The sequence below is a fragment of the Catharus ustulatus genome, chromosome 3 (assembly GCF_009819885.2).
Source record: "Catharus ustulatus isolate bCatUst1 chromosome 3, bCatUst1.pri.v2, whole genome shotgun sequence".
NCBI lineage: Eukaryota > Metazoa > Chordata > Aves > Passeriformes > Turdidae > Catharus > Catharus ustulatus.
The window spans coordinates 33,355,593-33,368,817 of NC_046223.1; positions in this window are offsets into that span (position 1 = coordinate 33,355,593).

Genomic DNA, 13,225 nt, shown 5'->3' on the forward strand with positions numbered 1-13,225 from the left:
CTTGCCCTGGGCTTTCCTGTCCTTATTAGTTTAGAATTTAAGTTGCAGATCTGCGTGAATACAGGCTTGTGTGTTCTGCAGAGCTGTGCACATAAAGGAGAAGGGGGCTTGTCCATGTATTTTATGGCACTGCCCGTGTAGGGAGATGGGAGGGAGCTTCTATGCTGCATGTGCACGTGCACATTTTCATGTTGTCTGCACGTGTGTGCATGTGTATGTGCATTTCCATATTGTGTCTAATAGGCTCTTTGTTTCTCCAGAGAAGAAGGAAAAGGAAATCCGCATGTAATGAATCCATTTATTTTATGGAGCTCCCCTGGAGAGGGGCCGGGGAGCATGATTTATGCAAAAAAACAGGCAGCTGCTGTTGGGAGGGGGGCATCAATCTGGTTTTGATTTTAATTCATAAGTGGAGGTGGCCACACAAGCCAAGGCCTCGTAAACTCCCCATAGAAGAGAGTGGCTCATTGGTGTGAGGCTGTCAGAGCCTATTTGGCCATTAGTATCGAGCCACTCTCCACTGCATCCCACTAATTCCCGCCCTGTTGTTCTGCTTTCTTAGGATGTGTTTCCCCGTGTTGAGGCCTCCCATTAAAAGAGAGAGGCAGAGCTGTACTGGGGCACAGACTGAAATCTTTGTATTGAAGGGCAAAAAAGCCCTTTACAGAGCATTTGCAGTTTGTATCACAATTCAGTGTAAAATGTATACTAATTAAAAAAAAAAACTATCAAAAAGTAACATGATTTGTATGCTACAGTCCAGTTCCTCCCTGCCATTTATAAAAACACAGGGAGTGAGGTGGACGGAAAGACTTCTGGTTTGGGATAAATGGCCTGGAAACGAGCTACCACTCATCAGTCTTTTTTCCATCCCTGCCATTCTGCATAACTGAATGCATATTGTCAGGACTCTGAGTGGTAGGGACAGTGAAGGGATGCTTTAACAGGACAGAAGTCTTCACAGATTCTGTTTTATTACATGACTCTCCATCAGAATAAGAGTCCATGGAGTTTAACCATCAGCAATATAAGAGAGAACTGCCCATAGCATACTCACTCACTCTGTGATTATCCCGTACGACAAGAAAGTTGCATTTGGCTTCCAGATCTCCCCCAGCTGTCTGTGCATGGCATAGGTGATATGCAAAGAATTTAACTCAGAATCTAACTCAGGTCTGTATTCTTCACCATAAACTTATGCATGTCCAGCAGAGGTAGGCAGGTAAGTGGACAAACAGTTCCACTGTATCAGTTCAGGAAACCAAGAATGAAAACTGGTCTTTCCTGAAAACTGTTCTCACATGCTACCAGCAATTAATTTTTGGGCCAAATTAATAATTTTTTGTATTTCACTTACTCTGTGTAACTTGAGTCCCTATAAAGAACACAGATTTTCTTGTTCTCAACACTGAATGATATTTTTAGATCACTCAGATACATGTTGTCCCTACAGAGAACAGACAACACTTGTCTGTTGACATTGAACTTTAAAAGACTTTTGCTTGGCAGAATTAAGGCCTAGTAGTGGGTCAGTGAGAAGAATTTGGAAGAAGAGGTGTGGTTCACTTACCACTCCCCAAAATGCCCAAACCACCTTGCAGAAGAAGGATTTGTTCGGAGAGTCACAAAAATGAAGGTGGCTCATTTGCATGCTACATCTTCGTTGATTTTCCAGATAGTCTTTGTGTGGCTTTCTAAGAAGTTAATTTGGCAGCAGCTTATACAGCAAGGATGTTTATGCTGACAGCAATACAGCCCCTGGCATCACCCTGTTCTTGCATCACCAAACGTTCTGAACCTCCTGTTCCCAAGTATCTGGGAAGAAAAAAAAAAAAAGCTTTGAAAATATAAATGCCAAGTATGCGCTGATGTGAAATGTTGACTTTAGGAAGCAGCCACAAGGAATGGTTGGGTTTTTTTTCTTAAATCAGTGGGATCAGGGTCTTTCCCTAAAGCTGAAAGTGGTAGGCCACTTGGACGTTCAGTTTTCAGGCCAAGAGAAAGAGCTGCTTTTACAGGCCATGCTGGAAAAAGCTCCCATAACAGAGTCTGGTCCATGAAGGAATGAATCAGGTCACAGAACTTCCCCCTGCAGTAGCTTTCGAGCATAAAGCTGGTTCCATTTCACAATTTTATTTTGGAAGAAACCTAATTGCTTACTAAGTCTCAGAACTACTAGCCCTGTAGAAGAGACTAATAAAGATTAGATGAAAAGACTCAAATTTGCAGTAAAGTGGCATTATCCACACTTGCCCCTTGATAATCCCCAATTCAATGATTTTACTGTTTGAGAGACAAGAGTGAGCACCAAAAACCAAAACACTGTGTAAGCCAGGTAGTAGAAGTAGCTAGAAGTAAACAGATCACCTTCATGCCCTTCTGTTTTACATTTTCCTTCCTTGCATATAAACAGAAATGTCTTAGTAGCATTGCAAAGGATATTTATAATTAGGGAAATGTTTGAACTGATCTACCTTTCCACCTTCTGTCTGTTTTCACTTCCACTGATCAACTGCACGTTTCAAGTTATCTTATGAATTGTACATTTTATGAAGTCTTAGTTGAATAATACTATACCTTTCAAAGTTTTTCAATGGTTGGTCCCTTCAGCTACAGCTTGTGCAACTCTTAATTTTAATGTGTTCATCTTCATACAGACCTACAGGAGAGAGAGGCACAATTATGTCCCAATTACGGTTAAGTCCCTGAGGAACTCAAAAGACTAAGGTTTGTCCCACACTGCAAAGCTCATTCAGCCAAAGAGGGCTGCTGATGTAACTGTGCCAGCAAAACCTCTCATGCAAATGTCTCCAAACAGATGCAACCCTATACTGTCCTCATTTCTGCCACTGAAAAAACAAGGAAATGGCCCAAGGCTGGGAAAAGAAGGCAGTAAATAATGCCCAGTCCAGCTTCTAGACGTGCAGACAATATTCCCCCTAGGTGGCTCAGCCAATGTTGTTATGCTCCTGCTCATAGAATAATTAACTTATTATTCCTCCACTAAAAACACACTTTTGAAGGTACTCTCTACTTCATGAACGGCCAGCATCCAAAAGTTTACTCTTTCTATTCTCTTGGAGTTCGACTTTGGCTTCTAAAAATGAGTCCCTTAATTGCTCAGAAGAAAAACATATTGTAAAAATCACCTCATGACTTTTCAAGATCACCCAGAAAGTCTATAGCAAAGCAGAGAACTGAGGCCAGGTGGTCTGTGTCCCCAGCTAGTCACCTAAGAACATGGATCAGATGACGCATGAGAACCAGCCTAGAAGCACCCCGAGAAAATTTGTGCCATCATCAGAATCTAACAACTCAGAAAACAGGACACAAAATAATCCTGGGAGGAAGAATGAGCTATCTCCACCAACAAACCCCAGTGCTCACACTTGGTGCTGCAAGGCTAGAGACATGGCTTGCTGAATATTCCCAGGACAGCACTATCTGTATTGGTGTGTCATGCTAGGCTATGACATATCCTCTCCAAATGGACAGCTCTGAGGACAGTGAGAGCAAACAAGTTTCCTGCAGTATCTCTGAAGATAAGAGAAGCCTCCACACATCTGGAGTGAGGACCACACAGTGGGATTGAGACAGCAGCTGGGAGCAGGTTCCAGCATGGCCTCTGGGCACCTCCAAAGGGCACAGTAACTGCTGATGCTCCTTACACAGCAGTGTAGGGCCATTGCTGCCTGTTTGGAAAGGGTCTTAGTATACAATGAATAAAGTTGAAAAAAGTCTTGAAGAGTCTGTCTAGCTTAGCTGGTCGAGAAAAAAGACCCTCCTAGCAGCAAATAACTCAGCACGGCCCTGACTCCTTCATCTAGGAAGTGATTTTCATCCAAGAGCTCCTCACCAGGAATTACACCTTTTCAGCCAGCTCTCTACAGTTCCTACTGATTTGGTCTAATGAAAGTGACTCCTAACCAATACTGGTTTAGTAAAGCTCCCACCAGATCAAAACTGACCTCAGTTGGCTCCTGTCATTTCCAAAAAGCTCCTGCTGATTTGGCTGACTGACTGAGCTCCAGGAAAATTGTGTGTAAGCCTTGCATTTGAAGAGGGTAAATTCTCCCTTTCTGGAACACAGAGGAGACAGGAACAAAGCCAACAGGAACAAACAGAGTCAATTTGTCTGGATGAAAACATTTGCAGCAACCCCTGCTCTAAGGCTACTGTCTCTGAGCTGGACACCGAGGCATCCTGGGCAGACCAGCATCCCATGCCACAGAGACACAAACCTTCCTAGCCCCCGGCCACTTTCTCTCTAGCTTTATTTTATTGCCTGGACACTGGCACAACTGCATGCTGCAGTCACTTGCAGCAAGAACTACTATCATTACAAAGAGTTCTGTCATCTAGCAAGGGGCCAAAAGATTAGGCCCAAATAGACACTCAAAAGCACCCTGTACTTTGGAGATGAGCCCAACACGACTTTCAGGCACTTTCCTCGCCCCTCTCAAACTCTTGGCAGAACCGCAATTCAAAATTATTGCTTTAATTAGAGGCTACAGCTACTTAAGCATCTGACTTCCATGCATGGCCCACCTGGCAAAGCAGGCACACCTCCCCCAAGCCCACATTGGGCCCATAACATTTGCAGGCTGTGTGGGCTGCTCTGTTTCAGGGCCGTGGAGCCTGTCGCGTTCCCCTCCAGCTGCAGCGTCGGCAGCGTCACGCTGACAGGTTCAAGCCATGCAGAGATGGTTGTTTTTATAACCCACTCTCTTTTAACAAAACTTTCCCAAGCTTATTCCTCTACATTATAGTTAAGATCACCTGCTGCTCAAGGGGATTCAGATTCTTAAAGGAAAATTGAAAAAAAATAAAAATAAAAGAAACTGGGAAAACTGACACAATGGCATCCAAGGAAGAAGAAAGCACCTCAGGGCTCACCAGTTAGTCCCAATACTGAGCTCTGGTAACATCTCTCATTCCTGACTGGCAACTCCCCTCCTCTCTCTGCTGTTCCTTGGTGTCACCACAAGAAGCTCTGCTGACCTGCAGCTCTCCTAACTGTTCTAGCCCTTGGACCACAACATATTTCCCAGTAGTTGTCTTTGAGCTTTGATCAACAGCCAGTGTGACAATGACATGGTGGTCTACTCAGAAATTAATCACAGCTCGGCTCTGGGATCCCACAACCCATCTCTGCTGCATGCCTTGGCCTTTGCTCATGACATCCCAACTTCTTGTCCCTCATTCACACCACAGCTCCTTCCACGCACTTCAGACCCAATTCACCAGTTTCTTTAGCCCATACAGATGGAAATCAGCAGATGTGGAACATGTGAGTTGCTCTGCAGTATCAGTCCCAAGGTCTCCATATTTCAGGATTTTACCTCCTAAAAAAGCTACCAGAATAGAGAGGGGAGGGTTTAAAATCCACTAGTAGCCTGTCTACCATATAAATTTGAACTGACATTAGCTTAAAAGCCTGAAACATCTTGTTTATTCTGGCTTTCAATTATGTTGTTAATAACTACAGTGATTCTCCACATACTTGCCATTCACACACTGCCCAACCAAGTAAACAGTAATACTATAAGTGCACTAAGTAGTGCTACTCAGGTCTTTTCCTAAACTAATAGAATTAAATTAGAGCAATTCAAGATGTTTGAACAAATGAGTTTTCTCTCAAATCATGTGCTGTCTCCTGGCATTCCACAGGGAACTTCATTTGCCATGGGGCCTCCTCTTCAGTAAATTTAGCTGGGTCTCTCTGAACTCCTCTCTAGTCTTGATCAACCTAAATTTGGCTAGTGCTTACATAGTAATATTTAAAGCTCACGCAGTGCAAATGAAAAAAACATGCTATAAAACGATTTAAAACAATACCATTTGTTTTTTGTTTTAAAATTTTGGTATTGAATTTCATGCTATTGAATCCACAGCCCTGGAGACCAAAGTCCCCTTCTTAACTCAAAAGAAGCTGCACAGGCAAGGCAAGATTCTTCACAGTGTGCTGGAGAATTGACTTCTATGCTCCCTAGTGAGTTGAGACTCTGAGTAACATTTAGTCCACAACTTTTTTGCTTAAACAGTCAATGAATGCAATGAAAGTCCAAGGCCTTTTAGAGAAAAGGATATTCTTGTTCACTAGGACTTTGGACTACAAAAAACCCAACTTATTTCACACATGTACTGCCAAAAAGCTGTCAAATGGAAACAGCTTATTGTGAAATGTTTTTGTCATGAGAATGAATATTCAGTCAAGAACAAAACAAAACCTACCAACCTCTCTGACTTTAAAAACAAAAATCCCTCTGGCCAAGTGTTTCAAAGCTGTTCACCACCCTCAGCTGGCCTGAGATCCAGGATCCAACAAAGTTCAAGAGCTGCTGCCCAGTAGGACAGAGAATGAGATCCCAAACAGGTGTGGACCAGGTGTGAAGAAGCAGAAGGTTAACACACTCCATCCATCACTGGACAGCACATCTGTAAAAACGGAAATAAATACTAACTCAAATCACTGTCTTGTCTGGAGATGAGCAGAATTCCCCCCAGTGGCAACTCCAGAATATCACGTGGTAAGGACTGCAGCTGAGCTGCTTTACTGCTAAACTGTGCTTGTATGTTTGCAGGAGGCTCTCATTCCCTTGCTGCTGAATTGCTTCTTCTTAATACAAGAGACAAAGAGTCCTGGTGCTCTTCTGAATATCTCTCTGGCTCATTTTTCCAGTTGCAAAGCAAATGGTTTGAAGTTTGATTGTCTTGCCAGACTCATAAAAAGAAACTATCACACGCTAGCCAAATTGTGAAGAACAGCATGTTTCATGAAAACCCAATTAAACCATGGCCATCAGTCTCACTTTCATCTTTGCTGAGTACTGCCTCAGCTTTCTTCTTGCATGCCAAACACATATTCTTCTCCGATGCACTCAGTGAGATTACAGTTAATAGTTTTGTTTTGTTGTTTAGGGAAACACACACACACACACACACACACACACACAGTCCTTGTTTATATACTAGATCTGCAGGGTACCAGAAACAAGTATCTTTGGGGCCAGGAGGAGACTTTATTTCCATGTATTGGATGTCAAAATGGGAATTGGTTGTCATTAGCACTCACACAAACAGGCACAGAATATCTTTCCCAAAACCAAATTGACAGATGTTAAATGGAAAGCACCACACTGCAATACACTTAGGGAATCCTCATCAGTGGAACAGCTCTTCGAGCTGCACAACATGATCCTACAGTCCAATATACCAGGAGATTTGCAAAATGACATCAAAGTACAACTTATAATTGTATAAAGTATATACAAAGAAGTATAATTTCACGATTATAAGCCGCACCTGATTATAAGCCGCACTTCTGGGTTCGGACCAAAATTTTAGTCAAAATGGTGCGGCTTATAATGATGAAATTACTATACTCTTTCGGAAATTCTCTTTTCCTTTATCTGTCTCTAAACAGGTCAGGCATCCAGCCAACTACCCTGGAAGAAAAAGGGAAACACAAGATCATATTGTGTTTTCACCTGATGGCAAGGAGGACATCACTACAGTTTTCCAGCAGCCTCCAGGTCTCCTCCAGGTTGATGATTAATAAAAGTAAAGAATTCACTAAAAACGCAGCACAGATTGCAAAGCAGAAAGTGCATACACTTAGGGATGAAGTAAAACTGATTTTAATGGACCATTAATAATCACTTCAGCTCATCTAACCTTTTTTCCAACATGCAAGTCCAGGAAGCAAGCTTGATGATGACTGAAACAAAACAAACAGAGATGTCCTACTGTCTTGCACTGTTATCACTCTTCTATTGTCTTCTCTTTAGAAGACAGTCTAATAAGACGGTCTCCTATTGTTTACTACTCAGTGCAATTTTGATGCTAAGTGATAAAAATGCATTGAGAAGAGCATTCCCTGCTTTTATTTGTTGCGATATTTGAGGCTTTTCATGCTGAACAATACTGGAAAATTAAAAAATAAAAATTTAAAAAAAAGACCAAAAACCTGGAAAGCAAATGCATTCTTTCCAGATTTGCAGAATGCAAAGATAAATCAAGGTTCAGATAACACTTCTCTGTGGATTAGAAAAATCTGCTGAGACTCAGAGTGGTAGCACATATAGGTGTGTACAAGATGTTTTAAAATTTCTGTTCAGCCAGAAAGCAGCAGCATCACAAAGAAATACCACTCTGAGAACTACATCAACAGCACAGTTGGCTAAGTGAGCACTCTTCTCAGAAATACTTGGAGGAGTTAGATGACTGAAAGTCTCCAAAAGTAAAGGACTTTGAGGCGAATCCAGCTGATATATTTGTAATATGGTGCCAGCATAATTTCCCCGAATGGCTAAAGAAAAAGGGAAGCATGAAAGGGGTCAGTTGGGAATATATGTGCATGTGGGGGAGGGGGGCAAAGAAAAGGCAAAACTAGCTGAGAACAGGCTCCATTTAAATTGCATGCAGACCTCACACAAAGCACAGAGAATTGGTCAGTAGATTGAAGCCATCTGGCTGGAGGAGCCATAAGAGTAAAACCCTGCTGGAGATCTCCCCATCACGTCCCATCATGGTCCAACATCAGAGAACAGCACGGGCTTCCCCCTCTCCAATCTCATGGAGTGAAATATGGGAAGATGAGTAAGAAGAGGATTGAAAAGTTCATCCTTATGACACAGCCCCTACTCTTTTCACAAAGCATGTTGTCCCAAGGCCTCTCCAATAAATCTCAAGTTTTGGTGGCAACAAGGGAGAAACTGAGTCAAGGCTCTACGTGCTGCAGCCAACAGCACAGAACACTGACACCAACAGCTGGCTTCAGGCTTCTATGACTCCCCAGTGAAAGACCACCCCAGGGCTCTCCTAATGTGAATGAACCAGAGGACTCTGGTCTCTTCCTGCTCACCCTGGCCATTTACAAGTATGTCTGCTGTAGAAGACAGATGCAGCATTTGTTACAGTGCAGCCTGGAAACATCTGAAGAAGCAATATTTTTATTATAAAAACATACAAATGTATTTTAAAACTTATAAAACATATCTTGATTAATGTGTCAGATAAAACCTCTGATTTCATTTAATGCAAATTAAGACCGCTTGTGTTTCAGAACACTAGTATCTGAATGCTCAGCAATGCTGTGGTATTAATGCCAGCCAACCCTTACAGATTTAATGGCTTTTTATTGCCTGTTTTTCTGAAGTCCCTCCTTCACCTGGGTTGGAAAATCAAGGCACTTAACATCTGGAAAAATTAAAGCTTTGGAAGTTTGCCGGTCTGATTGCCATGGTGTTGTTACAAAGTTTTTGTTCCTTACGATTCTCCCATGCAGCCCAAATATTAATTGCCAGAGATCAAATGCAGTGCAAGTGGTTCAGTTGTTTTCCATCATTTTGACTTGCCCATATGGAACATTTCCAAAGCATCAAAAGTCATCACTATTTTTTAAACACTGAGAAGCTCAAAACTTATAATTTCTATATCAGAAGTGATTTTGAGTGATCCTAAAGTCTTCTCCCTCTAATAAATGCCATCACTGAGGTATTTTAGCTGATGTCAGCAATGTCACAGATACTGGGTACAAGAACAGTAGCACCAAAAATGTACAAGGAGTGTGGTGGGGGGAGAAACAGAACTGAAATGCTCTTGCAAAAGGAAGTTGGATTAATTTTCCCACTGGATTTTTCTTGTTTACACTTAGCGTAAAATCTTGGATGGAAACGTAATGAAATTATTCCTTGGTTATTTTACTTTGAAAAATAGCCATATCCACTGGGAAAATAAGAAAACCTTAAAAATATAAACAAGTTACATCCAAGTGAGTCACTCGTTCTTCTATCCCAGTGCCATCTCTGCTCTCTTTGCAGCATTTCCTTCTTACCACCTCCAGCCACCTTTTCACCTCCCTTCACACTTCCAACTATTAATTTTTGTCCCAATGTCATTCTCTTCCACCCTCTAAAGTCAGTTTGAGAAGCAAGCCGTCATTTCTTCATGGACACTGGAATTTGTAGTACACTACTGTGGTGTGGAATGGGCTGGCCTTTTCTGCTGAGGAGATGTGGCCATTCTTGACCAGACAGCTGATTCACGTGTGATGAACCCTGCAGGAGCCTCCATGCCCTGAAGGACCCATGACACTGGACAATCTTCAAGGTCATTCCTGTATCGCCGTGGTTGAGTAGGATGAACTGTATTGTGGTGCAGGATGATTGTTATTCTTTTCCCTTTTTTAGACTTACGAGAGTTTTTGTTACATTTGTCTTTTATTATCAGAATTTTGAATTATCCAGGCTTTTGTTTATGTAACTATAAAGTATTATAGTAATATGTGCTTTCTAAGTATGGATGACCCAACAGGATAAATCTGTGAATCTGTGTCCCTCTCATTACAGCCAAGCATCTCCACAACAGTTCTTAGGATCTGTAACATCTAATGTATGTACATACGATTTTGAAGAGTTTACTAATTTTCCTCATTTAAAATCCTGGATGATCAATTGTTGGATTTGAACGCATTTCTTCTGCTTTTCATCACCCAACATCAAGTTATAGACTTTAAAATAAATTATAGACGTTATGCAACCTACTTGTAACCAGATTCAGGTTTCCTAATTTTTCTAGAAGGGGGAAGGGCTGTTGGATGCAAAGTGAGCGCTGACCTGCGCTGACCCCTTCTGGAAAGCACCAAGAATGTACCATTGGAAACAGACCTGCACTGGTCCTGGGGGCGCGTGTGGGAACTACTTGACCTAATAGCTTTTTCCAACTTGATTCCTATGACTTTTAATCATGTTTGGTTGGAACAGCCTCAGCCTTCAGAAGCTATTTGCATGGGTAAGGTTCTGGAGAAAATATCCAAGTCATCCATTAACATCCAGCCGACCAGAAAAGGCTCACAGGACCAGAAAAGTTTCTTTGTAGATGGAAGCAGATACACAAATACATTACAAGAAAAATAACAAAATATAGTCCTTTTTCAGATAAGAACATAAAACAAATTAGTATGAAAAGAAAAATGGAGCATTACAGAACATCTACATTTTGTAATCCCAAAGCAGTTCAAACAAGAGAATACAATTTCTTTGAGAACAGTCCCATGAAATCTCTGGAGGCCATGAGCTGTCAGGGCATAAGTTTCTCAACTAAAATACGGTACTTCCTTGCTCCTGACCAGACCCACATTTGGGAGCACAGGTTTAATTTTTACTCAAAAGGGAAAGGACTAATTCTTTAACGGCCAGTGACATCCTGTTCTGCTCCCTGGAAATGTCCAGTTCTATCTAAACTGGATGACCCACCACAGTGCTGACAAATCACAGACCACGGTTTATAGAAAGAAAATCACTTTCTTTTCTCTCATGTACAGGGACATAGTATTCAGAGCTGTATTTCTTCTTCCCTGAACACAAGGGCTTGATGAAATAAACACATTCAAAAATTATCTGCAAGAAATCAGAAATATGTCAAATTTCCAAATTTGGAAATAGATTATGGGCTTCAACTCAAATTGGCACATGCTTTGTTTTTCTCCTTGGGACTTGATGGTCTGCACTGCTAACAGTCGTAGAAATATTCACAAGACAAAAAAAAATCTCAGGAGAAGAGACAAATCGCTCAACCCAAGAATGCAATCTTTATTCTTTGCATAAAATTATTTGTCACTTAAACTCCTTTAGAGACAGCATTTGTTTGAAGGTGAGGCAAGCAAGTGGAGTACTTACTGCATTTGAACTATCACCATGTCACTAGTCTCTTGTCTGACCAAAAGCCACACTGCTGTTTAAGTATCTGCTTCAAAAATCCCATGACATGGAGAAATTTTGAACAGCCACTAATCCTCTGTCTACACAACTTTACCATGGTGAGCCAACACCACGCTTATCAACTGTTGATTTCCATCCCATAAAGATAGCCATCCCTTGAGTTTTCCCAATCACAAGAAGCAACAAAACCAGCAGAAAAAATTGCATATATTTTAAGCCATTGAATAAACTCTTCTGTTAGGTTGTTTCTTCCCCTAGAATAAAACTCACTTTATAAATAAAAAAAAACCAACAACCAACTCATAAAATTGTGACTTCACCACTGTGCCCAGCAATGTTCCTTCTCCTCATAAGGAAATAAATCCCAGACTGGATGGCAGTAAATATTTTGTTTGGCTCTTATGTTTAAGCTTTTGGACAAGTTGAAAATCACCCAGCTTCTAGAAATCATTATATAGCATAAAGCAGTGAGAGAGGAAGAGGTCTCTTCTGGCAAGCATTCTTACTCAATTTGTTCTCTGAATAAATGGGATGGCCCTGCTTTCACTGCTTGGCATAAAGCACAAGAGTCTGGACAGAAGCCCTGCCTTCATTCCCACTTCTTTGGAAAGTCCCAGAGTTGAGAGCTTAGACCTGCAACAGAAAGAGATTTGCAAAGTAGACCTTAAGAAGAAGCAAGTGTAACACACAAGAGGACGGATCAAAATATATTTTACATTAAATTTTAGATTTATGTTGCAATTTACATTTTGCACCACATTTCAGATATAAACTCAGAAAACCATACAGAATATCTTGGATGAGCACTGTTGACCAGTAATGAAACAGAATAACATGAAGGCCCATCAGTGTGCATGACTCACAAGTGATTTTAATTTACTCTATTAGTTTTCACTTTCTGAATTTTTTTTAAAGAGTTTAGATGACAGAAAACAAACAAGCACTTGGAGAAACTCCATGAATGACCTTTGCTCTCATGTACAGTTCAACTCAAGTGCGCTCTTCACGAAGATGCAGCATTACCATCTAAGACAAATCGTTGGTATCTGAAATCCCAGTGGACTATGTGGATCTAAGCAAGCACCTCCAGGCTACCTTCCACTAAAGGTAGGACTAAAAAGCCATGAGGTATGCTGAGAAAGATGATGGGAAAAGTGATCTCTCAGCAGCCTTCAAAGTGTCAAGGGGAAGTGATACAAAAACAAAAATGGAAAGTGCTTGAACTAGACTGACTGTTTACAAGAGTTACAGCCTGGCAGCACACTGCTTGAAATTGTCACCTGCTGAAATGCACAAATCACTAAGGAAACTCAGGATCCCTGGAAGATACAGATGTGATAATGGTGATTTGAAACAAACCCCTTCCCTAAATTCCACAGCTGGCCTGGAACCTTCCTTGATGTAGGAGGCACTCCAGAGCCCATCCACATAGAGGAGCCACATAGTTGAAGCAAAACCACATCTCAGCCTTCCCTCACTGGAGAGCTAACAGATTCAGGAGC